At 38.9% G+C, this 17,403-nt stretch overlaps 1 protein-coding gene across 1 annotated transcript in view; it reads left to right on the top strand.

The window, feature by feature from the left end:
- Positions 1–17,403, top strand: part of fab1 (1-phosphatidylinositol 3-phosphate 5-kinase fab1) — an 809,612-nt gene that overhangs the window by 692,523 nt on the left and 99,686 nt on the right. The window lies entirely within an intron of this gene.

A 17,403-nucleotide genomic window follows, 5' to 3' on the forward strand; every position in this document is an offset into this window, starting at 1 on the left:
TTGCTCTTATTGAGGACCATGGGTCAATTGCTCGATCTTATGGCTCGGATTTGTGTTCAACTTCTACACAGTTCTGCCTAAATTGCTAATATTCTTTTATTTATATAGCATCACCAGTAAAATTGAATCCACTATACATTTAAAAAAACTGAGACACTATCAGGATAGCTGTTTTTGCAGTGTGTCATACTTTAAATGTATAGCAGATTCACCTTTATATAAATCTATAAATATAAATCTAAACCATTAGTTTGAGTACTTAGCACTGGGGCATCAGTGAGAGAATAACGTCTCTCTGCAATCAAAATCAAAAATCTAAATTAATTATCTAATTAATTTAGTTATTCACCATAACACTTGTCCTCTGTGACAGAGCTTTTTTTTTTTTTATGAAACCTACAAATGTGAAAGGTATTAGAATCTGTGGTACTAAGTACTGTGCATGGTTTGAAGGATGAGAAGATGTAAGAAGATACTTGTTGCCATTGGACTTGAATTTCTGTAGATTGTAATTTTCGGGATATTAGCATTAGTAGTAGAGGCATATGATGCAAGAAAGCAAGCTTATGCAGCATCAGCCAAAAAAAAACACTCCCAATTCACCCCTCCCTCTGTTTGTTCGAAATACCTGTCCAGCTGAGCCTTAAATTTATTTAGGCTATCAACTTCCACAACAAGGGATGGAAGTCTGTTCCACCAACCAACTACCTGCTGGCTAAAGGCAAATTTCTGCACATCTATCCTACATCTGACTTTCCTCAATTTGAATTAATGCCTTCTCAGGTGATTATTCTGAGCAAGAGGAAGAATCCCATCTGCATTGAGCATGCTGAAACCATTCAAGGCTTTATACACCTCTATCAGATCACTTCGCCGGTGCCTAGTCTCCAGACATTGTAGTTTGCAAAAATTAAGCCTTTCTTCGTAAGAGCAACCCTCTCTTCCATTCACTAATCCTGTTACCCTTCTCTGTACTCGTTCCAGCAGTTCTACATCCTTCTTGAAATGAGGTCTCTAGAGATGTATACAGTACTCAAGGTGTGGCCTGACCATTGCCTTATACAAGGGAATAATCACCTTCTTATCCCTGCTAGAAAAATTCCTGCATATCATTGACAAGACACCATGAGCTACACTTGCAGCCCGTCTGCACTGCTCACAGAACTTCTATCTGCTTGCACAGTTAACCCCAGGTCCTTTTCATTCTCTACCACTGTCAGTGTAATACTACAGAGTTGATACTCTGGAGTTACTGTTTCCCCATATGTAGTACTTTACGTTTGTCAAGGTTAAACTTCATTTGCCACCTCTCAGCCCATCTGCTCTACCTTTCCAGATCCTGTTGCAGCAGAATAGCATCAGTAGTGTCCTTAACAACCCTGTCAACCTTTGTATCATCTGCAAATTGGACATTAAGCTTGATATACCATCCTTAATATCATTTATAAATACAGAAAACAAAAATGGACCCAACAGTGAACCCTGAGGAACTCCACTAATAAAATTAGTCCACGATGAGCAGTGTCCATTGATTACCACTCTCTGTCTTCTCCCTTCAACCATCCCTTTATCCATAGCAGCAATTTGCCTCCAATGCCACACTGCTCCAATTTGTGCAGCAGTCGTCCATGAGCAACAGTATCAAAGGCCTTTCTAAGATCCAAATATATAATATCAAAGTTATTCCCTGCATCTAGTTCTTTTGTGACTGCATCATAGTATCCAATCAAATTGGTCAGGCAAGACTTTCCTTTAAAAAAACCATGCTGTGTCCGAGCTATAACTGAAGTCTTGTCTAGATGATCCTGCAGTGCTTCTTTAACCAGTGCCTCCATTAATTTTCCTGGAACAGAAGTTAAGCTCACAGGTCTATAATTACTTGTGTCAGCCTTTGATCCTCCTTTGTGAATTGGGGTCACATTTGCACTCTCCAGTCTATGGGTACCTCCCCTGAGTCCAAAGAAGCTCTCATAATTATGGCTAAGGGTTTGCTTACTTCCATTGCTGCCTCCTTTAATATAACTGGATAGATCCCTCCACCCCAGGTGCCTTTTTTATGTTTATCCTCAACAATTTCTCCTCCACTTTCCTCTCAGTTATTACAAAATCATCTAGCTCACTGCCAGAGTTTACTTCACCTGTGGCATTCCCCTTCCTGAATAACTCCTCATGTGTGAATGTAGATGCAAAATACTCGTTTAGTTTGTTAGCCACCTGAGCAGGATCGTCAGCTGTTGAACTATCAATATCCAGTGGACCAATCTGATTCATCCCTTTCCTTCTAGAGTTTACATAGGTAAAGAACTCTTTTCTGTTTTTCTTTGCATCCTTTGCCAAGGATTTCTCATAATCTGCCTTTGCTGCCTAATCTTCTTTGTGACTTGGTTACAGACCAGCTTATATCTATCATAGGCTTCCATGTCACCCATTAATTTATATGTATCCCATGCATTTTTCTTCTCTGCCATATGTCTCATTAGTTCATCTGACATCCATTTAGGCCTAAACCTTGAACAATATTTCTTAGCTGGTATGTAAAGCCTAGTAGCTTCCAAGATAAGTTCTTTGAATGCTTCCCATTTTGAATTTGCTGTTGGTAACATCATCATTTGGTCCCACTGTATAGAATTTAAATACTGTCTCAGACCATCATAGTCGTCTTTACGAAAGCAAAAACCCTTCCCTTTACCCTTAATGGTACCTCTTTGAGTAAATCCCACTTCAGCACACTGTGATCACTGCCACCTAGTAGTTCCTTTATCTGCAGATTCTTAATGCATGAAGAATCACTACTGATAATCAGATCAAGAGTATTACTCCCTCTAGTTGCCTCCCGAACATGCTGATGTAGAAAACAATCATCCAATAAATCCACAAAAGCTTTTCTAGTGTGTGAGTGACCAACCCACAAATTCCAGTCAATATCTGGGAAATTAAAATCCCCCATTATAAGACTCTCTGATTTACTGGCCCACTCTATTTCCCTGTACAGTTTCTTATTATACTCATCAGAGTCATTAGGCCTATAGCACACTCCTACTCTCAATTTTGATCTCCCAATTCTTATGTCACACCAAACTGACTCGACACTGCACTGTCCAGTGATGTCGACTGGCTTCACTTCCTTGGATTTTATATGTTTCTTAACTAATAGCATAACCCCTCCTCCCTTCCTGTGCTGTCTATCCTTTCTGTACACATTGTACTCCCCAAATTCCAGTTCTGCATTCCTTATATATGTGTGACACCTAGTCTCTGATATCCCAACAATATCTGCCTTTGATGCTTTGAGCAATACCTCAAATTCATCAAATTTATTTACCAAACTCCTAGCATTTGTGTACACGCAAGTATACATGCACCTGTTCCTATTCTTAGCTACCCTAACACAACCCATGTGTTTGCTTGTACCGCAATGACTCCCAGCAGGCTCTGAAATATCCTGCATCTTGTTTTCCAGGCTGCTGCTCATTCCAATAGAAGCAGTGCAAGAATCACTTTCACCTCTGCCAATGGCTACTGTTAATCTATTAGTCCTTGTATCCCCCCCAAGCTAGCAGTTTTCCGACCCACCTAACACTGCCTCAATAGCATCAGCAAATATTCTTGCACCCTTTCTATTTAAGTGTATCCCATCCCTGTAGAAGCAGTCTCTAATACATGTGAAGAGAGGCAGGTTATTCCATAAAACAGAAGTTGAGGGGATAAATTAGTTCTGTGAGTTTGAAGTTGGACAGTAAATGATGACTGGTTGCAACATGCATTCAAATTCGGTTGGAAGTTGGTCAACAGGGTCATAGAAGTATCTATAGAAAAGGTATGCAGTAGAAACAGAGAGTAAAGAAACCTTCTAAGAGATGGGTCATTAACCTAACTGCCTTCTTTTGAATAGTATCTAGAAAGCTAGGGGAGAGAGGTTTTGGAGGTACTGCCCCAGATGGTGAACAGTATTCCATAGTAGGATGGATTTGAGATTTATACAGAGTGATTAGCTGTTTCGAACAAACTTAATGCTGAGAGAAAAAAAGAAAACCCAGTTTTTTAGATGCAGAGGAAGCATTATTTGTGATGTGCTTGTGCCAAGAGAGAGAGATTAGAAGTTAAAGTCTAAAATGCTGATGTATCTGATATTCTGGTAACATGAATCAAGTGGACTGAAAATTTGGTGATGTCCAATCAATGTAAACTAGGTGTGAACCAATATAAGCAGGGATCAAGGTGTGGTATTCACCGCACACTAAGGAATGTTGCCCCTCTTTATTACCAGGCAATACTAGTTGGTATATGACTCTCATCAATGGGTGCAATACCACCACTTTGCTTATTGGAGGCTGGAAGCAGTGAAACTCATATTTAGTATCCAGAGCAAAGTTCCAGTAAAACCCCCCCATCTCATTCCATCATGCAGTATGACCGATGTCATTTGAGATTATGGTGGGCATCATGGCAAGATCCAGACTTCTTTACATTTCTGAGGTAAAGCTCTAAAATGTTTTTTACAAACTAGCACTAGATAGAAGGACCAAACCTCTTTGTAATTGTCTAGGAGGCATCTTGATCAGCTGGTGTATATTCTCCCTGCTTCTATTCTGCCAGATAGTGACTGGAGGAAGTCCAAATAGTGTGTATTGGGGGGGGGGGCATTGTCAAAGCCATGTTATGTCAAGGAGCTGGCTATGTTCTTGCTTATGGACCAATTTGCATTTTGTGTGAGCTGAAAAACCTGAAAAAACTCACATAGGAACCCTATTCCATTTATCCGAGATCAGCTAACTACAGCTCTGATTGAAGAAGCCTTCAGAAATTCTTCCAGTCTACAATGGGACTCAAGAAGCCCACAGTTCTCCAAATGAGCGACAAATGGCGAAACCTCTATACTCTATTCAATAGTAAAGAAAAAGTCTGAAGTAACAAAATTTTTGGATATGGCATATATCCAAAAATTTTGTTACTTCAGACTTTTTCTTTACTATTGAATAGAGTATAGAGGTTTCGCCATTTGCCGCTCATTTGGAGAACTGTGGGCTTCTTGAGTCCCATTGTAGACTGGAAGAATTTCTGAAGGCTTCTTCAATCAGAGCTGTAGTTAGCTGATCTCGGATAAATGGAATAGGGTTCCTATGTGAGTTTTTTCAGGTTTTTCAGCTCACACAAAATGAAATTGGTCCATAAATACACAGATATAATACACAATGGTACATTATAGTCTAAATTGTTAGTGGACCTAAAGACATATAACAACCACAAGGCAACACACTTGATGCATAATACATTCCATCTAGATGAAATGTTGCTTGACTTTGAGAATCATTTTCTTTCATTTTACCAGACAAAAAAACAGATTTTCTTTCTTTCTTCCAGAAACAGAATTAGTCAGTACCTGACTAATTCAGGTACTGTGAGCAGAAAGCCCACAAGTTTCTGCCCTAACCATCTAGACGAGACTCAGTCCTAGGATATTTTAACTGTGTGTGATGGACAGAGATTGTAGGTGGCAATGAATGTGTTAAGACAGTTGTCAAAAATAAATAATAGTAGTAGTAGTAGTGGTGGTGGTGGCATGTGATGCAAGAAAGCAAGTGTATGAGCTTATGCAGCATCAGCCAAAAAAAAAAAATTTACAAAACAATTCCGTCTAAATGTTTGTCCAGTTCCTCCTTAAATTTATTTAACCTATCAGCTTCCACAACAGATGGGAGTTTATTCCAGCAATTAACCACCCGCTGGTTAAAGGCAAATTTCCGCACATTTATTCTACATTTGTCATTCTTCAATTTCAATTTATGCCCCATTAGGTTCGTAATCTGAACAAGTGGAAGAATCCCATCAGAATTCAGCGTTGCTCAACCCATTCCAGGCCTTATACACCTCAATCAGATCACCTCGCAGGTGACTAGTCTCCAGCCACTGTAATTTGCAGAACTTAAGCCTCTCTTGGTAAGAGGATCCCTTCATTCTCCTCACCAACCTTGTTGCCCTTCTCTGTACATGCTCAAGCCAATCTACATCCTTCATAAAATGAGGCCTCCAGGCTTGCATGCAGTACTTAAGGAGATTGTCCCTCTGCATAAGGCAATGGTCTGACCATTGCCTTATACAGAGGGACAATCACCTCCGTTTCCCTGCTAGCAAAATACGGTATATTCATTGACAAAACCCCATGACCTGCCCTGGCAGCCTGTCTGCATTGCTCAGAAAGCTTCATATCTGACTCCACAATTACTCCCAGGTCTTTTTCATTTTCTACCACCTTAAGTGTAGTACCCACACAGTTGGTACATTTCTCTGGGGTTACTTCTACCCATATGCAGTACTTTGCATTTGTCAATGTTAAACTTCAGTTGCCACTTCTCAGCCCATCTGCCCAAATTTTCTAGATAGTGTTGCAGTAACACACTGCCATTACTGTCATTAACAACCCTGCCAACCATTGTATCATCTGCAAACTTCAACACTAAGCCTGATATACCTTCATCAATATCATTGATAAATATACAAAACCACAGTGGACCCAACACCGAACCCTGTGGGACTCCACAAATAACATTAGTCCACCAAGAGCAGCACCCATTTATTACCACCCTCTGTCTTCTCCCATTCAATCATCCTTTTATCCATTGTAGCAGCTTACCCTTAATACCATTGTGCTCCAATTTGTAATACATTAGTCTTCCATGTGCAACAGTGTCAAAAGCTTTCCTGAAATCAGTTCCTTTGTAACCACATAATATCCAATCAAATTTGTCAGACCAGACTTTCCCTTAACAAACCCATGCTGTATCTGAATTATTGCTGCACTCTTGTCTAGATGATCCTGAAATGCATCTTTAACCAGTGACTCCATTATTTTACCAGGAACAGAAGTTAAACAAACTGGTCTGTAATTACTTATGTCACCCTTCGATCCCCCGTTGTGAATTTGGGATACATTTGCACATCTCCAGTCCGTGGGGACCTCTCCTGAGTCCAAGGATGCTCTCATAATTATGGCTAAGGGTTTACTTACTTCCTTTGCCACCTCCTTTAATATAACTGGATATATCCCATCCACCCCAGGTGCCTTTCTTATGTTTAACTTCAACAATTTCTCCTCCACTTTGTTCTCAGTTATTACAAAATCATTAAACACCCTGCTACAATTTCTGTTTAGAATGTCTTTCTTTGACACTAGCAGATATATCTTACTTACACGGTGCCTCTTACCCAAAGCATGTGTGTGTGTGTGTGTTCATGCATGGTTGTAAATCGTACAGATCTTCAGAAGAAAATTCTTATTATGTAACGAGTTGTTTTCATTCTAGTTCAACATGGTAGTCACTTTGGACTAATACAGTTGACACTGAATTTAACAGCAGAAATACTTTAATCTTAGACATGCATTAGTAATCATTGTGCAAAAACAGATTTAAAAAGTTCTAATGGCTGGCTGCCCATTTAAAGTGAATGTAAGAAAGGTAAACATGAGCAGTAGTAGTAGTGGCATGTGATGCAAGAAAGCAAGTGTATGAGCTTATGCAGCATCAGCAAAAAAAAAAAAAAAAAAAAATCGCACCATTCCCTCCAAATGCCTGTCCAGTTTCTCCTTAAATTTATTTAACCTATCAACTTCCATGACAGATGGAAGTTTGTTCCAGCAATTAACCTCCCGCTGGCTAAAGGCAAATTTCCGCACATCTATTCTACACCTGTCTTTTCTTAATTTGAATTTATGCCCCGTTAGGTTGGTAATCTGAACAAGTGTAAGGATCCCATCAAAATTCAGCGTGCTCAACCCATTGAAGGCCTTATACACCTCAATCAGATTACAGTGCAGGTGCCTGGTCTCCAGCCACTGCAATTTGCAGAATTTAAGCCTCTCTTGGTAAGAGGATCTCTTCATTCCTATCACCAATCTCGTTGCCCTTCTCTGTACACGCTCAAGCAAATCTACATCCTTCCTAAAATGAGGCCTCCAGACCTGTAAGCAGTACTCAAGGCATGGCCTAACCATTGCCTTATACAGAGGGACAATCACCTCCTTTTCCCTGCTAGCAAAATTCCTATGTATCATTGACAAAATCCCATGACCTGCCCTGGCAGCCTGTCTGCATTGCTCAGAAAACTTCATATCTGACTGCACAATTACTCCCAGGTCTTTTTCATTTTTTACCACCTTAAGTGTAGTACCACACACAGCTGGTACGTTTGTCTGGGGTTACTTCTACCCATATGCTGTACTTTGCATTTGTCAAGGTTAATCATCAGTTGCCACTTCTCAGCCCATCTGTCCAAATTTTCAAGATGCTGTTGCAGTAGCACACTACCATGTCATTAACAACCCTGCCAACCTTTGTATCATCTGCAAACTTCAACACTAAGCCTGATATACCTTCATCAATATCACTGATAAATAAACAAAACAACAGTGGACCCAACACCGAACCCTTTGGGACTCCACTAATAACATTACTCCATGAAGAGCAGCACCAATTGATTACCACCCTCTGTCTTCTCCCACTCAACTATCCTTTTATGAATTGTAGCAACTTACCCTTAATACCATTCTGCTCCAATTTGTACAATTGTCTTGCAGACAATATGATGGTTGACAATATGCCAACCATCATATTGTCTGCAAACTTGGACATTAAACCTGATATACCTTCATCATTTTTTTTTTCCCTCGCCTTTTTCCCATTATATATATGAGGTCAGTGTTTTTACTGTTCTGGCATGAAACCTTTATGGCCGGATGCCCTTCCTGATGCCAACCCTCACCCTTTATCCGGGCTGGGGATATGCGGTGGTCATTCCCTGACCTTCCACATCCTCCATATTTCGTGGTCACATGCTCAAACCATGGTCTAATCAAGAAGAGTCTGCTATGCACTGCTGCTTCTGCCCACCTGGCTACGGAGGCACCGATAGGCACCTTCATCAATATCATTGATAAATTTAGAAAACAACAATGGGTCCAACACTGAACCCTGGGAACTCCACTAATAACATTTGTTCACGAAGAGCAGTGTCCATTGATTACCACTCTGTCTTCTCCCACTCAACCATCCCTTTATCCATAGCAGCAACTTGCCTTAATATCATACTGGTGCAATTTGTGCAGTAGTCTTCCATGTTGAACAGTATAAGAAGCTTTCCGGAAAATTATTATATGATATCAAAATTATTTTTTGCATCCAGTTCCTGTGTGACCACATCATAGTATCCAATCAGATTCATCAGACAAGACTTCCCCTAAACAAAGCCATGCTGTATCTGAACTATAAGTTCAGTCTAGATGATCTTTAATGCTTCTTTTTCTAGTGACTCCATGATTTTCCCGGAACAGAAGTTAAACTAATAGGTCTATAATTATTCGTGTCACCCTAGTAGCTTTCAAGATTAATTATTTGAATGCTTCCCATTTAGAATTTGCTTTTAGTATCATCATCATCATTGGTCCCACTGTACAGAATTTAAAAACTGTCTGAGACCTCTGTAGTCACCCTTACAAAAGCAAAAACCCTTCCCTTTACACCTGATGGTAGTTACATCTTTAAGTAATTCCCATATCAGTACACTGTGATCACTGCCACCTAGTGGTTCCTTTATCTGCAGATTCTTAATGCATGAATAATCACTGCTAATAATCAGATCAAGAGTATTACTCCCTCTGGTTGCCTCTCATACATGCTCTAGAAAAGAATCATATAATAAATTCACAAAAGTCTTGCTAGTGTGCAAGTGACCAACCCAAAAGTTCCAGTCAATATCTGGGAAGGTAAAATCCCCTATTATAAGACATTCTGATTTGCTGGCTCACTCCGTTTCTCTGTACAATTGTTGGTTGTACTCATCAGAATCATTAGTCCTACTCTCAATTTTGCTTTCCCAGTGCTTATGGCATGTCAACAGATTCATCATTGCACTGTCCACCTATGTCAACTGGATGCACTGCCTTAGATTTTGTGTTTCTTAACTAAAAGCATAACCCCTCCTCCATTCCTATTCATTGCACCCAAATTCCAATTCTGCATATACAACTCTGATATCTTAACAGTATCTGCCTTTGATGACTTGACAAACACTTCAAATTCATCAGATTTATTTACTGTACTCCTGACATTGGTGTACATGAACCTATTCTTACTCTTAGTTACCCTAATACAGCCTGTGTATTTACTTGTTCCATGATGTCCTTGAATTCCCCAGCACCTTGCTTTCCAGGCTGCTGCTCATTCCAAATGAAGCTGTGCAAGAATCACTTTCACCTCTGCCTGCAGCTACTGTTAATCTATGTTAATTAGCCTGTGAATTCCCCCCCCCAAGCTAGCACTTTTCCAACCTACCTAACACTGCCTCAATAGCACCAGCAAATATTCTTACACCCTTTCTCTTTAAGTGTATCCCATCCCTCTAGAAGTAGTCACTCCTGTTAACAATCACAGACCATGCTTAGAAAAATTCTACCCCATGAGCCTTGCACAATCTCTTCAGGGCCGAATTGATTAACAGGGCTGTCACGATACACTCTCTCCTATCGTGTCTGGGCAGAATTGCAAACACTTTCAAATTTAAACCTGACTCGTGAATTTTTCTCAACATTGACCGGTACTTGTTAAGTAAGTCCACAGATCTCCTACCCTTTATGTAATTTTATAAGTACTGTATTACAAGAAGTTTCATTGATATTCTGTATTACAATTACATTTTTTTTTTATAATAGCAAAGAGTGGTTTAAGAGTGGGGTTTAATAATTATATATAACTTCAGAAATGAATCTCTTGCTTCTGTAATATATGCTATAAGGAATTTATCAATGTGGATATTTTACCCACAGTTTATTAACAAAGAATAAAATGAAAACAGAAATGAAAGAGCTACAAGACTCAATAGGTTCTACGCTGTAATGATATTTTAAAAGGGATAAAAGAGATTACCTCAATCTGGTACATAGAATTGACTTCAGAACGATGCTTTCCGAATGTAGTCAGAAAATAATTTAATGAATTCTTGCATTCACAGCACCATGAATTAATTGAAGTGCCCCAAAATCGGAAGTCAAGGATCCCAGCCCAACCCAAAAACACATCAAACCACCCCCATGAAACTATGACTGAGAGAAGGCATTGTATCAAAATTAATTACAGTGAAAAAATTGATCACGGCATTAAATTAAATTAAGATCGCAACAATGAAATAAATCGAGATGAGAAATTTAACACAATTTTTAAGGAACTTTCCTTCCTTAAGCTGATTAAGCTTTTTAACAAACCATCTTGATCACAGGTTGGAAATAACATGATGTGTGTATGTATGTATGTGTCAAGATATTAAATGGAGAGATTGGTGCATGTGTGTTTAAAAAACCATGAATCCGAAATGAGGTAGGGATGACGTACGTTGATAGAATTTTCATGCAACTTAATTTCAAGGGTTTGTGTAATTATGTTGGATATTCAGAATTTTTGCTTCATTAAAAAGAAATGTATTACTTTCATTCACTGCATGAAAAGTAAATTCTGATCCATTTGCATGCAAAGAACAGACTGAAGTGGCATGTTGTTTCACTCTAATGTCTAAGGTACACCGGGCTGAGTTTTGATACGGAGTCACATTCACTACAGGATGTATTGTATACAAGATCAATTACTTGTACTGAGGAAGAAGAAGAAGAATGAACTGTGCAACTTTTTTTTAGCATAGTATGTAGTTTCTGCATTGGTCTTGCCACAATTTTAAATTCTGTACCTTTAGAGTCTACTAAGTTGTTTATGCTGTTGTTCAATATATGGAATCGAAATAAAGGAGTTTTTATTGGTTCTGTTAATTTGTGTGATATTTTATGACCTGTCTTTTGCTTTTAGTTTGATTTGGTTAATAGTGGTGAGAGGATAACCTCTATTTAAAAATCTGTTGGTTAGTATCTCAATCTCTAAATGTAAAACTGGCTCAGATGTGGATTATTTATAAGCAGTAAGAAATTGGTTGAATATGGTGGACCTTTTATAAGCAAATAGTTGATAACTATTATAGTGAAGAAAGATACTTGTATTTGTGAGGCACCTCCGTAGCCAGGTGGGCAGCAGCAGCAGCAGCAGCACACACTTCTTGATTAGACCGGGGCTTGAGCCCATGACCACCAAATACAGAGGATGTGGAAAGGTCAGGGAATGACCACTGCATATCCCTGGAGCAATATGGCCTTAGTTGCTAATGCTCCTAAAAAAATAAAAAATAGCAAAATAACTTGTATTTGTAGGCTTACAGTAAATGTTGAATTGTATTTTATTCCCATTTCATGCAAGCATGAAATTTAGGAAATTTGAAGACTTTGTTTCATCGTATTCTTTGTAAGATATCTTGAGTAGTGAAATCATCGGTAATAATGAGCACATCATCTAAGTATCTCTCGTAATAAGTAATTCTTGGAAGAAATGATGTTAAATGTATGTGTTCGATCTTAGCAAGATATAACTCTGATACTAGGCCACTCAGGCTTAGACCTATAGGTAGACTGAAAATTTGCCTATATAACTTGCCCTGAAAGGTAATATAGTTTGCTTCAATCAGAAGCTTAATTAAATATAAAATTTCATTTTTAAGTAATTTAGTATAATTTATCGCAGTGTATTGTTATTTAATACTCCCAAACTACACTGATGAGCCAAAACTTTACAACCACCTACCTAATATGATGTTGGTCCTCCACGTGCAGCCAAAACAGCTCGTACAGGGTGAGGCATGGACGCTACAAAATTTCTAAATGTGTCTTGTGGTATCTGGTACCAACACGTAACCAGCAGATCCTTTAACTCCTCTAAGGTCCATGGTTGAGATGCCGCAGATCATAGTTGCTATTCCAACACAAACCACAGATGCTCAATGGGATTGATGTCTGGGGAATTTGGAGGCCAGGGCAATACCTGGAAGTCTTCCTCATGTGCCGCATACCAGTCTCGAACAATAGAGGCAGTGTGGCATGCCGCATTATCCTGCTGAAAGATGGCATTGCCAGAGGGGAAGACCGTTGCCATGAAAGGGTGTACCTGAACAGCAACAATGTTTAGGTAGGTGGTAGACATCAGAGTGCCCAGCACATGGATGACGGGACCCAGGGTATGCCAGCAGAACATCGCCCAAAGCACAACACCGCTGCCACCGGTTTTCGTCCCACGGTGCATCCAGGTGCCATCACTTCTCCAGGTAAACGACCCACATGTACCCAGCCATCCACGTGGTGCAACAGGAAATGTGATTCATCGGGCCAGACGACCTTCTTCCAATCACTCAAGGTCCAGTTTTGATGCTCGCATGCCCATTGTAGACGCAGTCGCCAGTGAACCATGGTTAGCATGGGCACACATACCGCATTTTCAGCAGGGTTCGATGTACTGTGGGTTGTGACACATTACTCCCGTCACCAGCATTCCAATTACCAGCAAGTTGTGCCACAGTCGCCCTTCTGTTACCACGTACCATCCTGAAGAGCCTTCGCTCACCACAAGCATTGACAAGCCATGGTCATCCAACACCTTCCCGGCGGTTCGTGGGTTCCCCCTCCTTGGACCACATTCAGTAGGTACTAACCACGGCTGACCGTGAACGTCCCACAAGCCGTGCCATTTCAGATATACTCTGACCCAGTCGTCTGGTCATTACAATTTGGCCTTTGTAAGGCCAAATTGTAATGACCTTAATGACCTTACTCGCTTAAGTAAGGTGCCTTTCCCATATGAAGAACAAGAGTAATACTGATTAATGGAGCTCGGTATCGGGTGTTTTTTATACCGTGTCCAGACCCGCGCATGCACCGTAGTTCACTTGTAGTTGCTTCGACTTGCATAATGACTCGCTGGTCATAATGTTTTGGCTCATCGGTGTATATCAAGTGTGTATTCCACATTAACATTTGTATACAGAGAAGTGACATCTAATGAAAACAACTTATCATTACCGCCACACACTAGCAATCTTTAACACTATTAAATAATGAGTCGCAGTTTTTAATTCCCAATTTTATCATCTGTCTGAAGGGTTTTATGATATTGTATATGGCCAAATGGGACACCCAGGTTTATAGAGTTTTGCTTGTCCAAAAAGTAATGGAATATTATATATCCTTGCTTTCAGCTCTTTTAATTGAGCCATTGAAATCAAATCACTTTTCTGCTATGAAGTTAGTATTGTTATTTCATTATATTGGTTAACTAAATTTGAAAATACAGATGGGTCTACCTCCCGATATGTTGAACTGTCCGATATAATGGAATCTAATTTGTTAATATAGTCTAGCCTGTTAAGTACGACAACTGTATCTCCCTTGCCTGCTCTTTGAATGACAATGTCTTTATTTTCCTGAAGTTTGCATAATGCTATAATCTCTTTATTATTTAATCTAGGTAAATGTGCATATTTTGAGGACTTGCTTTTGTTGAAAGAGCAAGTCCTTTTGTTAGACATTCTGGAGAGTGAACTCAAAATCTATCACAAATTGTTTCTTAGATAGCTTATGTGGTGGTAAATTAAAATTCAACCCTTTCGCTAAAAGTGAAATCTGATCCTCAGATAACACATATGAAGAAAGATTTGTAACTTGTTTATATGTGGACACATTGCATGTTGGTTGTAGGGGTGAGGAACAAATATGAGCTGAGTTTGCATCTAGGTCATGTGTGGACATGTACGTATGTAGGGGAATTGTAGAAGAACCTATAGGTACTTTTCTGAAAGCCTGTGATAACGTATTTGGATTATTAGTAGGCACGTTACTCCTAAAAAGGCCGACCGGGCTAGCCGAGTGGGTAAAGTACCTGCCCGGCAACCCAAATGTCGCGGGTTCGATTCCCGCCTTGGGCTTGGATCAAAGTACTGCAAAAACCTTGGGAGGTGCAATATGGCCACAGAAGCCGATGCGCCAACAACTACCAAATCAAAAAATCAAAATCACTCCTAAAAAGAGGGGTTTCTGTAACATTCACATGAACCTGGTTGGGAACCTGTAACAATGCATTCAATTTATTTAAGTGTCTTGTTTTTTATATCAATTTCTAATGCTTCATGACATAAATCTATGGAAGTCTTAAGAACAGACCAATCGTTCGGGTGTAGATATTTTTTTAATTTGTCACAGAGTTTTTTAACATGGGAAAAGTATCTCTGTTTTATTGAAAAATGAGATTTTAAAAAGGAGATACTTTTCCCAGGTTAAAAAACTCTGCGATTGGACTTCCAATGCACATTATATAAAATAGCTGGTTGGATTTTAAATCATTTTTCTGCTAATATATTTTTATATTAAAGATCTCCTGAGGAACAGGATCTAAAATATTTTGGTCTCAATCTCTGTTTTCTGGAGACATCAATTTCCTGTGATTGAGTATGTTACTGAAAAGTTTAAAGTGGAAAGTGCAACAATGGTTCAACAAAAATACTGTATAAAAACAGGTTGATTAATAAGTACAGAAGAATGACTACAAGAAATTTCAAACAAAAAACTCTATAAGTGCATGTTTAGAATCTCTCTCTCTCACCAGCATGGTTTATCACAAACTGCAATGCTGACCACCTAATAAAATGCTGATGGAAGTTATGCACTTATAGGAAATTAAATATAAAAGTCAACCTCTAATGTCCCTTTCCTTGGGAAGCCACAAGGAAAACAGTAGGCAAAGAAGAAATGTAGTGTTTCAATAACTACTGCTCTACCAAGCAAGGGGTTTGAGTTGAGTGGCTGTTGCCCCTAAATGATGATAACCAATAGAAGCACATACCTCAAAAGCCAAGCACTCACCATAGACATTAAAAATGAATGGGAAACTAGCTGGCTTAGTGGTTGCAAGAATTCCCTGCAAAAAGTTTCACTCTCATTCATTTTATTCTCAAAGATAATGTCCTGATCAGCAAATTAATAAAGGAGTGGGGTTTTTGTTTCAATTCAGGAATTGAATAATTAGATAATAAACACTTATCTGCATTTTTTCCCTAAAACTTGCTGTCTTAGAGATGTCCCGTTCCCTCCAATGATAGAAGCAAGCTGGGGTTATTTTACTCCAGAAATGATATCATTATTCAAGATCTAACATAAAATTACTAATATTAAGTTTAGATCAACATATCGATTTTGATAATATTCAATTTCAAATTGAAAAGAGGTAAGGCCTGCAGGCATGCTGCTCAGGCTCAGTGGCCCCTCTTCACAGCAGGTGACCTCAATTAGCAGCCAAAGGGAATATACAAGAATATACTATGATTGAAGAGATTGGTTATAATGCAGATAAGCATTTATTGTCTAATTATTTCGATGCCTGCACTAAAATAAAAATGAAACACCTTTATTAATTGCTGCATTCCATAAACTTAGCAAATTAGCAATAGCGATTAAAACATAACCTTTTTTTTATGCATTCAACTGGAATTTTTTCTTCCATGCACTTGCTCACTTTTTCTTATCCCACTTGCTCATTTAGACTCAAAACATTATTTTTTTACCAGTTTTTTTTATTATTATTTTTTTCCATTTAATACGGCGCCTCCGTAGCCAGGTGGGAAGGAGCAGCAGTGCGTAGCACACGCTTCTTGATTAGACTGGGGTTCGAGCCCGTCACCACCAAATACGGAGGATGCGGAAAGGTCAGGGAATGACCACCGCATATTCCCGGAGCAATATGGCCTTAGTTGCTAATGCTCCTAAAAACCAAATAACAACAACAACCACCATTTAATACAGCATTGTTAATTAAGGCCACCTGTTATCTGTTGAAGAGATAGCAAGCCCTGAAACACCTGCTACAGCTGTCCTTTGAGTTTCAAATGAATATCAGATTTGCCTCATTAGATGATATTATTCAATTTAAATTTAAAATTATAATTTTAAGTCAGCATCAGTAACAGTGACATTTTTTGAAATGAATATATACTGATCTCCATAATATAAAAATAGAGTAATATAATTCAGTGGAGTTTTATTATTTAAGTGCTGTGCAGTAGGTGAAGTGGAGCAGAAGTTTGTAAGGTTCAGCATCAAGTTCATAAGATCAAATATTTGTAAATCTGAGATATTAATATGCTATGGCAAAAAAATTTATTTAGAAATATTCACACATGACAACATTATAAGCTCTGAAAGGTTTCCCACTTGTCATTTGTTTGGGGAGATCTGGTTCAAATCCTGTTGGGAGACGAGAAATTTTTAAATGACTCTTCCATTGGGGCTGTGGTTAGTTTATCTTAAGCAGAGAGAATGTGCTCCATGGGTGCCATCACAGGGGAAAGGCAGTTCTGAATTTTTCAGCCTGTGCAACAACATGCCAATAGGCTCTTGAACACACATCATGCACAGACTTAATAAATGACACATTATTGCCCCAGATGCTAATGTACCATATAAACAATAATGACAGCTTCTTAAAAATGGTATATGAAAAT

This window comes from Mastigoproctus giganteus, chromosome 9 (genome assembly GCF_048544385.1).
Source record: "Mastigoproctus giganteus isolate SK-2022 chromosome 9, ASM4854438v1, whole genome shotgun sequence".
In the NCBI taxonomy this organism is placed as follows: Eukaryota; Metazoa; Arthropoda; class Arachnida; order Uropygi; family Thelyphonidae; genus Mastigoproctus; species Mastigoproctus giganteus.